General features: G+C 33.1%; 1 non-coding gene across 1 annotated transcript; it reads right to left on the reverse strand.

Moving 5' to 3' along the window:
- Positions 1–992: 992 nt before the first annotated feature.
- Positions 993–1,064, reverse strand: trnaw-cca (transfer RNA tryptophan (anticodon CCA)). The gene has a single exon. It is a non-coding gene; the product is annotated as a tRNA-Trp (tRNA).
- Between the last annotated feature and the right edge of the window lie 5,221 nt (positions 1,065–6,285).

Raw genomic sequence — 6,285 nt, forward strand, 5'->3', positions numbered from 1 at the left:
GTGATCTGAGAGCACCGGTTGATTTTGAGTGCAAGTGAAATGGTTTTGCAGTGATTGTTTGATTTTGATGGAAGAGTCAGGTTTTGTGAATTTAGTTTGAGTATTTGGATTTGTGTTTAAGGTTTTGAGAAAATGAGGGTTGGTTTCAAGAAATGTGTTTTAGCAATTCAGAAAAGCTGTATTAATATTATCAAACCTCAGGACGCCGATGATGTCTTGGTTGATACGGAGGTTCATCTTTAGTAAGTCAAGCTGGTGCATTTATTGTGCTGCAGCGCCATCTACCTGTAGTCAGTAAATGTGATTGAGTGTTCAAACATTGTAAATAAAATGTAATATATATATATATATATATAATAAAATCAAATTCATTATTAATCTCAAATAAATAAAATGAATAAAATTGTTACCATTATCGTTAACATATCAATAAAAATGAATGATATATAATAAACAAAATTATTATTATTATTGAAATAATATCAATTTTTAGTAAATTAAACTCTACTTATATATCTCGCCCTGTCAAAGATCAACTACTATCAATTTTAGAATTATTTTAGAATTATTATTTTTTATACACACACAAAAATTGTATTAATGCATAAAATGCTGTTTATAACATTAGAAAGCAAAACCAAGGAGCCAAATATGTTTAAAATATAATTTCCAACATCAAAATATTTAAACACAATACATAATGATGTTCGAAAAAAGAGTGAAAATTAATTGTAACTTAATTAACAATTAATTAATTTTTGTAACATTTTATTCACAAAATCTTGTTTTATTTTGACATTGTAAAACATAAACAGGTAATCCCACCCTGTCACTGTTCAATCCATTCTTATAGAATTATTATTTTTTAGCAATTGAAAACAAACGCAGTTATTAATGTACTATTAAGATCTAGCTGAATTTCATAATCTTACTCGGGAAACAATGTGAGCTGTTAATTCGAGCATAAACTTGGAAGATAAAGATGAACGTGTTGACCCCGACGTGATTTGAACACGCAACCTTCTGATCTGGAGTCAGACGCGCTACCGTTGCGCCACGAGGTCCTGCGATCCACGGCTGGACTTACGGCTTTCAACTATCAGCGATTCCGAAACAAGTTGGAAGACAGATGCACACAAACAAAGAAATGCTGTGATGTGCTTGTGAGAAAGGGTGTTGAAAGAGCGGTATCCTGGCATTCTGTTTAGCTGGTGTAAACCTCTCTGTAAAATAACAACACCTTAACACGTCTGTCAGGAAACATCTCGTGTCCGGCTCGCTCTCCATCCCTCCAAACTTTGTTCTGAGACTTCGAGTGTCAGTGCTTCTCTCTTCTCTCCCCCTGGTTTGTCTCCCTCCTTCCCACTCTCTCCTCGCTTGGAGGGTAATTTGAGTTCCCTGAACGCTTTGAATAACAGAGGGACTGTGAAATAAAAGGCAAAAAAAGTGACACAAGCTGTCAGTCGAAGGAAGAGCCATGCCTGAGCCCACAGAAGGTACATCTCTCCATTTCCTTCAGCCTTAATCAGCCTCTTTTCTGGCTTTGTAGTATTTATGTATTACTACTTCTTCTATTTATTTAGTAACGAGTGTTCTTAGTAGTGCCAGTATTGATGGTGACAGTAACAGAAAGACTTTACAAAACATGACAAGACTAGACATTATACAAAAAAGATTCAATGACTTCTTTGATTGTTTTGCATTATTATTAGATCTGCATATTGTGGTATTATTTATTTATCAGCCAATATTGTTTATTAATGTTGTCAGAATCAGTGAATTTTTTTTAAAGGGGTCATATGATGCTGCTAAAAAGAACATTATTTTGTGTATTTGGTGTAATGAAATGTGTTTATGCGGTTTAAAGTTAAAAACACATTATTTTCCACATACTGTACATTATTGTTTCTCCTCTATGCCCCGCCTTTCTGAAACGCGTCGATTTTTACAAAGCTCATCGGTCTGAAAAGCCAGGTGTGCTGTGATTGGCCAGCTATCCAGTGCGGTGTGATTGGCCGTGTAGCGTGTGACGGAAATGTTACACCCCTCACCATACTGTTGATGCCATGTCCGAAAGCTGATCCTGCGATCCACAGCACTAATGCCGAGTTCACACTGCACGATTTTAGCCCGATTTTTCACTCGCCGACAGGTTTTGCGAAATCGCCGACAAATGCCCGAAATCGGAGGCAAATCGGTGCTTGTTCACACGAGTGACAATCACGCAGTGTGAATTATCAAAGACGCGATCTGAGGGAATCGCCGATTCAGGCTAGTTTTGAGTAGTAATTGGGCGGGTTTTGTAGCGAAAACCTGGCACCCCTGCACCAGACAGAGCTGTCGGCGATTCTTCCTATTGTGAAGTCATGCAGTGTGTAACCTCCTGTCATCGTTCCATCGTGCAATGTGAACACAGCAACAACTGAATGCTACCCCAGATATTCGTTCAGTGTGAAACCAACAGTGGTGCCATGTCTTTGAAAATCGTGCAGTGTGAACTAGGCATAAGTTGATGTATTTTCTCAGCGACCAGCACGGATCAGCTCCAGGCATGACGAAGCAGATATCGTCCTCTTTTGGAAGACCAAACAAAGTAGTTTAGCTTTCACAACGAAACACAGGCACCAAGAGCTTGTAACACTCCAAAGAGAAAGGAAAAATTGAAATCGCATCATATGACCCCTTTAACAAAACTGAGATTTGCTCATTTGTAACGGTTACTTTTTTCTTTGATATATGACAGATATATTGCTATTTGTCATATATTGTGCTGTCTTCCTGCTTGTCATTGCTTCTAATATTTTTTTCCACGATATTTCCATGCACTTTCTTTAGTTTGGAAGCATTCTGAGGTCTCTAAATATGTTCACACACCTCGACGCCTCAAATTAACATTATAATTAATAGAAGATGCAATGCAGGAGGATGAAAACGGAGTTGAAACACAGCCACTTCTCCTTTGTGAACACACGCTGATGACGGCTCTCTGCTCTGAAATAATGAATGAAGTGAACAAAACCTGCATGAGACTAAAACTGTGCAGTTTCTCATCACTATATCACAATATTAATGATCTGACATGTTTTATTAGTATGCATGTTATCATAACTTTCATTTGCATGGCATAGGCAGATAAATATTTAAATACATTTAAATATTAGGATATATTTTATATTTCATATATTTCAAATAAATGTTAAAAATAAATATATATGTTTTGAACATTTATTTTTAAGAAATATTTAAAAAATTTTACATATTTAAAAATAATGTTTGGCAAACATTTTTAAATTATATTTTAAATACACAGTATTTATAAATAATATTTACACACACAAATATTAATATGTAAACAAATATTTATTTTTAAAATAAATATCTATCTATCTATCTATCTATATATATGTGTGTGTGTGTTTTTAGTTTATTATTTCATTATTTTATTTATTTATTTTAATTTTTATGCAGTTGTAATAATATATTTTTACTTAATTTAATAATATTTTATAATATATTTTTATAAGCAGATATAGATGGATGATTTTATTATTTCAATTTATTTAATTTGACCTTTTTTATATATTATTATTTTAAATTAATTTATTTTACAGTTTTTTTACAATCATTTTTGCACTAATAACAGAACCTTCATGTCATTTTTCAAAACTCTAGACACATAATTCACAACCGTTGATCAAAATGCACATTTTTCAAAACGCTTAACACTTTTTCCAAATGCTTGGATACAATACACATGAACCAAAGATCTTTTGTTCCTTAAACTAAAATCACCGGTTCAAAATGACACAACTTAACATCAAAGCATTACTATTTCAAAATGCAGCTCACGCATTACATCTGATTTGAGTGTCTATTCATTTCATTACAATGATCTAACTATCAGTTGATACAACTGCTCAAAATGCTACTTAACTGTTGCATTACTCTTGAAGCATAGTTTTTATGGAAAATGATGAACAATATTAAATATTTAGATTATGAAAGTGAAGCAACTGAGTATGTTCAGATATGATCAGTTTCAAGATGCATGTTGTTGGGAGAAAAAAACAAACCCCAAAAATTCTATCATTGTTATCAGTATTTGTTTTTCCTACAATACTGTAAATGTCTTTTTAGAGGCTGATAAAGCTGGAAGCTGATGAAAGCCATTCATATTTTTGGATGAGGCAGGCTTTAACTTGGCCATGACATGGAGGAGAGGTTGAGAGGGGCCCAGAACGATGTTCACTGTGGGGCCCGACCACACCCCATTGAATGTGAATTTGAGGGGACCCCAAAGCAAAATCAGTGCAATGGGCCCAGAATTCCTAGCGACGGCACTGAGAGCAATCATGGTTTCAGGCCCATCCACAGTTGATCACCTTGTATTTACCCCCATACTCCCCTTTCCTTACTGTAACCCGACTGAAGAATTGTTCTCCACATGGAGGTGGAAGGTTCACACTAGGCCCCCTCACAAACAAGTCTCTCTTCTCCAGGCCATGGATGATGCGTGCAATGACATCACAGGAGGAGACCAATGTCAGGCCTGTATTTACATTGCCAGAAGATTTTTTCCCAAGATTTTAGCTAATAAAAACATCCATTATGATGTGGCCAAAAACCTGTGGCCAAATTCACAAGACAGGGATGATAAAAGCATAGAAGTGCAGTGAGTGACATTTTACTGTAGGCCTACTGTAGTTTCTTCTTATCTTTTTTTCCCCAAGTTTTTTGAAAAACCTGCTGTGAGTTGTTTATTTCATCAATAATTTTCAAATTTTGTTTAATGATTCCAGTGTCTGTACTTTTCTCTCTAGTCTATTACAATGATGTACGAATGTGTAGAACCATAATGAAAGCTACATTATGTGTTTTGAACAAATATATTTAATGATTGTACTAACAACTAAACAGTGAAACTATGGGTTTCCTGTGTGTGGGTGATCTAAAGTAATGTTCCTATGATATTTCATAATAAATTAGTTTTTTGAACCAATGCTTCTGCAAATGCAAGGCTTCTTTAAAGATATGAACGCAATATGCAAAGTTTTGAACATTGGATAGCCTGTACAAGTCATAGTATAATCTTATGATTTAAAATACAAATAAATAAAGATTGCTGTAGAATACAGAACTAATAACATAATGACAAAATGTGGATATACTTTTATATATACTGTAAACTTTCAATTTGAAGTGTATCTGAAAATATAGAAATTAATTCCAAATAATTTGTAATATTTTCTAAAAAAAAAAAAAAATTACCAGAGGAATATTGGCAATATTACGGAAGCCTGTTTCCGGTAATTGCGACTTTTTATCTCGCAATTCTGACTTCTTTTTTTTTTTGAAATTGCGAGTTCACATCTTGTAATTCTGACTTTTTTCTCACAATTCTGATTTTATATCTAGCAATTCTGTCTTTTTTCTCGCAATTTTGATGTTTTTTCTCACAATTCTGAGTTTATATCTTGCGATTCTGACTTTTTTCCTCAGATTTGTGAGTAAAATGTCACAATCACCTTTTTATTATTTATTATTATTATTTTGTTATTATTCATTATTTTTCAATCTTGTGATGGAAATAAGTTCCTACAGAAATATAACTTGTTCCATATTTTAACCGTGTTCATACTTTTTAACTGAATAAATTGTATTGTTTTCACAATTAAATGATTTTGATTATTTAAATGAACTGAAAATATGATTATTACAATAAAATCTTGTAAGGCAAAAAGTTAATAATAAAATATGCCATGTTTTTGAGTGCAGAAATCTGACCTGTTTCTTACTAATATGCATCACATTAAATGTATTAGTTATGTTAAAATTGTGTAATACAAATAGATGGAAATTGTATTTATTTTTTTATTTAAATTTTTTTTTTTTTTTTTTTTCAATTCAAATGCATTTTTAATTTAGGCCTAATTATTTACTGAGTGCACATTAAGCTTTTAGAGTTTCATATGGCACACTCAATGGAGTCATGCTCGGGCTTGTAGTGTGAATGATCTGTAAGCTGTTGGTCAGTGTCTATCTGATCATCTATCTATCTATCTATCTATCTATCATTCTGTCGTTCTATCTATCTATCATCTATCTATATCTATCTATCTATCAATCATTCTGTCGTTCTATCTATCTATCTATCTATCTATCTATCGTTCTGTCGTTCTATCTATCTATCTATCTATCTATCTATCTATCTATCTATCTATCGTTCTGTCGTTCTATCTTTCTATCTATCTATCTATCTATCTATCTATCTATCTATCTATCTAT

Source organism: Sinocyclocheilus rhinocerous, unplaced genomic scaffold, assembly GCF_001515625.1.
Source record: "Sinocyclocheilus rhinocerous isolate Xijiao unplaced genomic scaffold, SAMN03320098_v1.1 scaffold1493, whole genome shotgun sequence".
Lineage (NCBI taxonomy): Eukaryota > Metazoa > Chordata > Actinopteri > Cypriniformes > Cyprinidae > Sinocyclocheilus > Sinocyclocheilus rhinocerous.